Below are 8,800 nucleotides of genomic sequence, written 5' to 3'. Positions count from 1 at the left end.
GACATAGTCCCTCCAGCGTGTCCTGGGTCTTCCTCGGGGCCTCCTCCCGGTGGGACGTGCCCGGAATACCTCAAGTGCGACCCCAGCCCCCAGAGTGCGACTTCTTGTCGGCCTAAAAGGTTGCCAACTGCAACCTGACCCATTGACATGGCCAGGATAAGAATTCTCAAAGGTTGCTTAAGGGTCCATTTTCCTGTCATGCAGTAGCAGAACCATGCGAACATTATTGCATAGTATTCAACCGGAGACACAGCCAAGGGGGGRTCCCTGGGTCTTGGTGAGTGGGTACCCTGCATGGATGAGTTAAAAGTTGGACTTACGTCGGGCGTGGTAGGTAGTTGGGTGGAGGCCATGGTGTGCTACAGTTGTTCCGCTTCTTGTGCCTTCGTCCAAGTCCAGTGGGGTTGTTCCTCTTTTGTCTCAGCACAGCCTGTTTTATTGGGAACCAGCACCCTCCTTAGGGGCGGAGCTTGTATCCTCCTCCCCCTTGGGCGGTTCGTGTGGTTTTGAGCCCGGTCTCCCTGCCTGGAAAGGGGGATTAGAATGTGGTCCGGCCATCAGCAGTATCCATTGCATTGTCATTTGCATCAGTTGGTCACGGTCTTCCGCGATGAAATCAAAATAGAACGTCTCCCGTTGACGCCATGAACGTGCTGTGAGGAACCTCTTAGGAAGCTCCCTAATCAAGCCATTCGTCTTCCAAATTGGTTCCACCRTCAAAAATATTTTAAAGTCCCTGATCCTGTAATTTGGGTCAGGGTRATAATGGCTCTGTTGAATCTTAATGAGCATCTTCTCCTGTTGTTGTACGAGTTCAAATGTGATACTGGCTTCTGAGTTCTTGCTTTATGTGGTGCCGTTGCTCCTCCTCCTTTGATCYGCCCACTAGTTCGAGGGAGGTTCATTTGGGATAATGTGGAACGGGGGATAGCTTGTGGCCTGGCCCATTCCAGCATTTGTTTTAATGTTGGGTCGTGGACCTGTTTATGAGTGAAAAATTCTTGATCACCRTAGTGTAAGTTTAGTGCCTCTCTTGGGGCTGCTCCAATGATCTTCCTAGGCTGCTCCACAGTCAGGATGTGTCTCTCCCGAGATGGGTTCACCTCCAGAAATATTTTGAAATTTCTGATCCTATAGTTCGGGTCAGGGTGATAATGACTCTGCTGGATCGTTATGTGCATCGTCCTCTGTTGCTGAGTAGGCTGAGTAGGTTTAAGTGTTGTTCTGGCTTCAGGTCTTCCTATTTAATCCGGTACCATTATTCCTCCTCTGGGAGGGGAGGGGTTCGTGACTCCTCTTTCTTTGGCCTCACCGTCAGTTTTGAAAAATGCCACTTATTTCATAGTGAAATAATTCTTGATTGGCGGTGATTATTCTCATTGTTCCACTCATCATTTTCAACAGATTTCTTTTGGATGGCATCTGATACCTTTTAATGAACCAATAAGGACCAACGTGATAGTTCAAAATCAGAATTCATTCAGGGTATGTTGGATCTATTTCCACACTGATCCTTGGAGCTTCTTCTCCCCATTGTCTCTTTTCCACAAAAATCTTCATTATTTGGGCAGAGGTCAATTTTCCTAATTCATGAAAAGTTCGCCACGAAATTCATGCTGGCGATTCCAATCCACACTTGCCCAGCTATTCAAGTCCTGACAGAACAAATCCAGGAACTCTTCTCTTGTGTCTACTGAGGGGTAGACACGATAATGAAAATCCTGGAGATTGCGATACTCAACTGTCAGGAAGTCTTCTCGATGGGTCGGATCTACTTCCACTGTCAATTTTATGCTCCCATAATCCCAATCTGTAACTTCAATCTTAATTCTCATAGCGGTTTTGTTGCGTTCGAAGAAAGCGATGGTAATACTAYGTACTGAAGCTATGTGCTCTCAGCTTTAGGTTATTTTTTATTTTGGGGAAGGGGCTTATACTCACTCCTCCTTGGGGGCAGGGCTCTGAGACACAATTATCTCAGAGCTAAGCGTGCCAAGGCAGCAGCAATCAGGATACCAAGGACAGTCAAACAGTATGGCCAAACTTTTTCCAACATTTTTATAGCAACTTCTTTGACTGCTTCTGCACCTTCAGCTAYGATGCCTATGGCCTCTTTTGCTAGGGACTTCACCTCTCTGAAGGCCGTTGTTTGGAGTGTCTCATACCATGCACAGGTGTGTTTGTCTGAGTCTGGGCCACATTTCTTCCAAACTTCTTCTGGGTATTTACATGTAATGTTAGAGTAAATGTGGTTTGGGTCTACCTATTCGAATCCTTCCATCTCAAGGCCCAGGCACAGCTTTCTTCTGAAAGCGTGACCTTCGGCTATTGCGTTCATGGTGTCGGGGACTGAGGGGATAATTTCACCAGCAATACTCTTCYGCAGTCGCATATGTGGTCCCATAATGGCTTCTGTGCAATGGGCTAGGGCCATAGATCTGTACCAGGCTCCTTTYGGTTGGCCCTTGATCAAAGACGTATATAGATTTCTACCACTTATGCCCTTGTTTGTCCAAATGGTTGCCATCTTGTGGGACTTATAATTGCCTTGATAGAAGCCTTCACAGTATCCTCGCCAATCAAGTAGTTCACTGCATGGTTCTCGAGCCAWACTCACAGTGCATGTTTGTCCACTGGAAGCACATTTCATTTTCCATGGTTTGGGGTGAACATACCTGTCTGGTCTGTAMATTTCTGATGACCAGATGTCATGCTCCTTTGAATACACCGTTGCATTGTATTGATACTTTACCCAATATTTGTTAGACTGAGATAGGCAGGGGATCACCCAGTGTTCCATTTCTTTTCTCTGGAACCCCCACCATGTTCCTCTTTTATCTCTGCTGTGTCCTTCGATCCATCCTTGCAATACCTGAGGATGCCTGTGGAGTCATATCTCCAGGTTGAAACAAAGGAGATGTCTACCTGCCATAGTTTACACCTAGGGGRGGTCATATGTCCTTCCCATTCGGAGTCATTTAGGCTGAGAAAAATTCTTCTGGCAACACATTTGTCTATTTTGTCAAAATCTCCTTTGGGTACTGATTTCAACTCCTGGACCGTGGGCAATTTCTGGACATACATGTGTGACTGGTAGGGGCCCTTAAGTCCTCCATGGCCCCTGTGGGACCCTTCAGGGAAATCTCCTTCATAGTGAACTACATTCTTTTTGATTCATATCCATGGGAAGGTATCATTTAACCAATCTTCATGCATTGCTCTGGTAGGACTGAAGACTGATCTCCAGCTAGTGTAATAGTGAGCTTGGAACCATAGTGGGCCTAGGGGCATATAATTTTGTCCAGCACATCTTACCCACGTGTTCCATATGCAGGGGTCGAGGCGTGTGATATCCTGTAAACAACCAGTCGCTATCTGTATCTCTCTAGGACTTCGGGTGATGTGCTGGCAATGGTGGGGATGTACCTTCACTCCAGTAATATTGGTAGTGTAATTATTATAGGTTCCAATTATTTCAGTATAATTATCAGTGAGGTTGTTGAATTTGGGTGTCTTCTTGTAGAGTGACGGGTGTTTCCTTTGGGGTCTAATTCTGGTCCTGTTTGTGATAGGGATCTTGTCACATTTAAGGTCATAATGTCCCCAAAATTCCCACCTTGGAAATATGGCTGAGCAGGATATGGGTTTGTGGGGTGCTGGAAAMACAGCTTCATATTGCCAGTACCCTTGGTGCGCTAGGCCCAGCAGAGGCCTGCATCCCCAATCACAGTGCCATTCAGGTGGTTCCTCTTCTGGCTGTATCCAGTTACACTTTGTTGTTTTAGTCTCATGATCTTCCAACACCTTAATCCACACGATCAATCCRTCTTTGGTTGCCAGTAGATTTGAGATTGTCCATCTATGGTCCGTCGAGAAGTTTTGTCGTGCCAATTCATCCGTCCATGTATTCCAATTGTTCAGGTTATTTTGCCATGCATCAYAACCCATCCTTTTTATCTTGTTCCAGTGATCAGTTTGATTCTCAGAAGTTTGSTTTGCATCCYAGGGCATGAAGAGGTTGCGGGGGCTGGTGTTCCAGCAGGTCAAATTTCCATATTTTGTGTTGGCATGAAACACTCTGGCATGGGTGACTTTCCATGGTTGGTATCCTGCTTTGTACAAAATTGACAAAATTAAAGCAACAGCAAGAAACAAAGCTAAAAGCCTTAAGCCAGTCTGCAGACATGGCTTCTTTTTACAGCTGCAGCCGCAGCTGTTCTTGGGAAGGGTTTTTTTTTTTTGGTGAGGTCAGTTTCCCCATCATTGTCCTCTGAGTCTTCTTGGGTCTGTGACATGTAGGTGATCCCCTCCTTTTCCTTTCTGCTACAGTGTAGCTCAAAAACAGGCTCTTTATCTTTATGAAGGGGGTGTTGACTCCTCTGGTGGGGTGTGGCTGCAATCAGTCCTGTCTTGTCCTTAGGGCCCCACCCCCTCTCCTGGGATTATTGAGGTCAATCATCCCACAACCTATCCCATGGAGAGAAAATGATGTCATAAGTCGAATGAGGGGGAAACCGTATGTCACACTGAAGACTCATTTAAATTGTCTCGCTCTTCACTCGGCGCAACCGCGAGGGAACGCGGTTCGGGGCTCTGAGGAGCAACCCAGAGTGGCGAAAAAGTGGTGGGACAGGAACCTCGGGGGGAGGGACAGGAGCCCCAGGTGTATCGATCTCTTCATGATGACGCCCCAGAACAGTGATGGTGGCCCCAATGGAGTAAACTCCCTTGAGGGGGACAATCACCATTTGAACTGCGACCTGTACTTTACAGGTGGAGTCCGGGCGGACGGGAGCCTGGGTTCTTTGGGCCACAGTCCCGGGGATCTGCAGGATTCCTTGGCGATTCCAYGCCTCAGAGGTGACCGTGTATGTAGCGACCTTCTGTTTGGGACGAGCTCCCCTYGGGCACCAAGCRTCAATGTTGGTGGTGTGGTAGTATAGGTCAGACATTCTGACCCTCTCCTCACGAGGGATGGCTGGGAGTTCTGTTAGCGGGATAAATTGATTTTTGATCACCTCTTTAATAAGGGAGGCCCATGTAGTGAGCTCCCAGGGTCCCTCCCAACCGTCTTCATGTGCAGTTGCTTTTACATCATCTGGTCTTTCATCAGGTCTGATGGCCATCGTCAAGGGTTCTCTATGCACCCTGAAAACCAAAGGGTGCTCCTGTAGTCCCACCAAGGGTTTTCCTGCACGAACCCCAGCCGCTTCAAAGRGCCAAGATTTGTCAATAGTCTCGTTCAATAGGTCACAGCGGAGGTCCTCGGGTGCTTCAGTGTCTCCTTCCTCCCTGCCATCARTGACAGGATCCAAGGGGGTTGCAGAGGGATCACATGAGAGTTCAGGGTACAAGAGAGGACCGAGGCCCATGGAGGAAGCAATGGCATCAGCGGTCTCATCCGGTGTCACATACCTGAGGGGGTAGAAAAGCCTCCGCACCTGCCATCCACGGGCTTCATCTGCCTRGACCAGTGTTCCATGGCATGCTAAGGATGAACATGCAGGACACCATTCCAGTTGGTACCCATCCCATGAACAACCACATCCCTTGGGCAGCACTCCCTTCYGGTCCTTCTGGACGACAAGGGTGATTCTGGGCAAAGTGTCAACTCTGCAAGTCCCACAGATGAAGGCTTCCAGCACCTTCTCTGGGCTTTCACCTAGGACCGTTACTGGCGGTGCTGGTTCGTCCGAGAGCATTCCATCCTCCTCTTCACACACCATGTCTCTCACGAACTTGTTTGCTGCCTTTTTCATCTTTTTCAGCATCMCATCATGGGCGATAGCCACATATGCTTGCCTGAAGTTAGCTGTCAGTCTTTTGTGTGCAGCCAGAGTGGGATAAGATGGCATCATTATTATGTTGGCCCAATCCCTCACTTTGGCCCTTACCTTTATTTCCAGCTGTTCTTCCGTCTTTTTAGCCCACGCCGGGGGTATTGGGAAGTCTCTTTGATCTGCTTCAGGCACATAGGCCCTTCTTCCATCACTGGTCTGGATTGGTCCCCACCAGGGTTCTCGTGCCATTCTCTCTGACACCTGGAGGACGTCCACCAGTTCCACCTGCTTCTTTTCTCCTTTTCTTTGTCCGACCCTTAGTTGTTTAGGGGTACCTAGACCTTGTGCTGCGGCAKACCCCATGCTGGAATCATTTTTGTCTTCTTCTGAGCTTTCATGGGGTACTGGGGTTTGTGGGCGCTCAACAGGCTGGGGGGGGGGGTTCGCCAGTTCTTCTTCTTCTGAGCTCTCATCTCCAGAGCTGATGTCACACTTGTTGAAATGTCGAATTAGGTCTTATTTTTCCTCCTCTGAGCAATTCGAGTTTTTCTGTGTCTTCTTGTTTTGGGTGCTGCACACASGTCSCTCCAATGGTTTATCTCTTCCTGCGTCTGGATCTTTGAGACCCTGTTCAGTCTTTTCGGGTGGGATATTTTTAATGGGGGTCTCTTTGACGGGGGCTTTCTTCCCCTCTCCTTGCATTGGCTCAGTCTTTATGGGTATTATTTGCGTGGCCTTATTCAGCCTTTCACTTTTCAATTTTTCTGCTGTGACCACGACAATTTCTTTCAGGTCTGTGGGTACATTGAGGTTCTGAGTGAAGGGCGCTGAGCCTCTTACTGCCACTTTTTCTTCCATGTCCCATGGGAGATCTCCGGACCTCAAACCACAGGTGCTGATGACGATTCTCCTCAGTCCTTGGTGTACCGTGTGATACAAACCTCGTTCCAATTTTTTCATCATTAGGCGGACATAGTTTTCCATGTCATCGCCTTTTTTATATGCAAGTACTGGGACATGAATGATTCCATAGTGGGCCAGTCCGGCTCCACTAGTCATTTGGGGTCAATCGGGGTCTTTTTTGTGGGTTTCTCTTAACCCTCTTACCTCTTCCTGGTATTCATGCCCTGCATTCTTTATCAGGGCTTTTCTGAATTTTGCATTGTAGCTTTTGTAATTGTGGTCGGTGAATATCAGCAGCCCATCACTTGAGATGGCCCATGGGTCTCCCACAGTTTGATGCAGGACTATACCGTTCTGCATTCGAATCTTCGGTGTCTCTTCAGGGAGAGGGCCTAATGGGTCTCGCCCCGGTATCTCCGGTTTTATGTGATGCCGTTTGTGGTCACATTTCCAAGATTCTTTGTCACCATCATTGAGGGTGACGTTTTCAAACTGATTAGTCAGATTCTTCACAATGTTCTGGTTTCCATCATTTCTTGGGTCCGACTTGGGGGTCTGACCCAGGTACTCTTTTATCTCTCGCAAAGCCTGAGTCAGCTCTCCTATCTCTTTGAGAATGGGGGTTTGATCATCATCATCCTTATCCTTACTATCAGAAGAATCTCCATCGAAAGAATCTTCGTCATCCTGTTTTCCTTTCTTATCATCCTCATCCTCATCATCAGTCTCCGGACCTGATTCTTCATGGTCTACGTTGGTTTCGGGATCTCCGATCACACTGGCCTCGTCTTCACGCTCATTTTTGATCTTATACTTCTGCATGTTTTTCCATAACCTGAGTTCATACAGTGGCTGTTCCAGACACTTGTATTTCTTCTCAGRCTTGGATGCTGGGTTGGTCACTACGCAGTTGATGGACTGTTCCCTGGTGACCAATTTCACCAGGGGGTCATACTCTGCTGATGGGCTTACCAGCMTCACCACGTCGGTTCTCCATTCCTTTACTGTTGTCAGCCATCATTTGAYCCATTCTTCCTTCTGAACCTTCTTTTTGGTCTCTAGGGGGTGCTGCAGTATGGCTAGCACTACCCCATCCACCAAGGTGGGTCCAAAGAAGAATGCTTTTTGGTCATGTGGTCTTCCAGTTCAGCTAGGGCTTGTGCTAGGTCTGTCTTTGTGGAATGTGACATAAAGAGCGCCTTAGCGGTGGGGTGCCACTCTCTGGTCCCCCTGCCATAGAGCATAACTATGCATGGTGGGAGTGGTTTGGGATCTGGGTYRGGGGCTGTTTCTCATGATGTCCYCGCTTTCTCTTCTTTCACTGGCGGGGCAGCAGCAGCCATTGTGCTACTTTGTCTTGATTGGAGTTGTCGATCCTCAAAGCCTCCTGCACGCGTTATAGGTCAGGGATGGGGTCTCGACGATTATAGCTACTTACCCTGAGCTTGCTGTGTTCATTTCGGAAGCTCCTGCTGCAGGATCCTCTCCTTCTACCACTCCTTGAGTGGTGTTGTGAAGKATGTGTGCTGTCGRCTCTCTTTTAGCACACTGAGCAGTCAATTCTCTTTTTTCTGCTCTTGTAGACAAGCTGGGCCACTCCTGTGGTCCAACCCTTCTCTCAGGGGGCGGTCCTAGTTTAGGCCATGCCCACCCAGGGACGCCATGAAATCCTTTGTGGCTCCTCCCCCAGTTTACCCACAYGGASWCTGGTGGGTCTTGGAGAGGAGACAATGCCTCCCTCTTGGGCTGGAAGCGATTGACCAGACTTACAGCGACCTGGGGGTGACCTGTGTGGCTGAGTCTGGCATGTCTCCTCTGGGAGGCATCAGACGGGAGCCTTGAGCTCRGCCTCCAGCTACCCTMCTTCCCGTAGTCACTCCCTTCGTGAACCCCGGCCTCTGGGTTGGCGTAGTAGCTCAGGACRCCTTCCTTTGCCGGYCACTWYCGTTCTCTGGCAGCCGCTCCCTCGTAGGATGTGCACTTCTTGTTGTGGCCGAGATGAAATTTAGTGACCTGTACAATAGGTCTCAAGGGAACTGTTAAAGGGGAGTTATCCTATCTCCCCAGGTTAATAACCATTAAAAATGAACTTATTTGTGATCTATGACCTGATATTG

This window comes from Austrofundulus limnaeus, unplaced genomic scaffold, assembly GCF_001266775.1.
Source record: "Austrofundulus limnaeus strain Quisiro unplaced genomic scaffold, Austrofundulus_limnaeus-1.0 Scaffold2013, whole genome shotgun sequence".
Taxonomy (NCBI): Eukaryota; Metazoa; Chordata; class Actinopteri; order Cyprinodontiformes; family Rivulidae; genus Austrofundulus; species Austrofundulus limnaeus.
The sequence above is the reverse complement of the archived record's forward strand: the minus strand, read 5'-3'. Positions refer to the sequence as shown.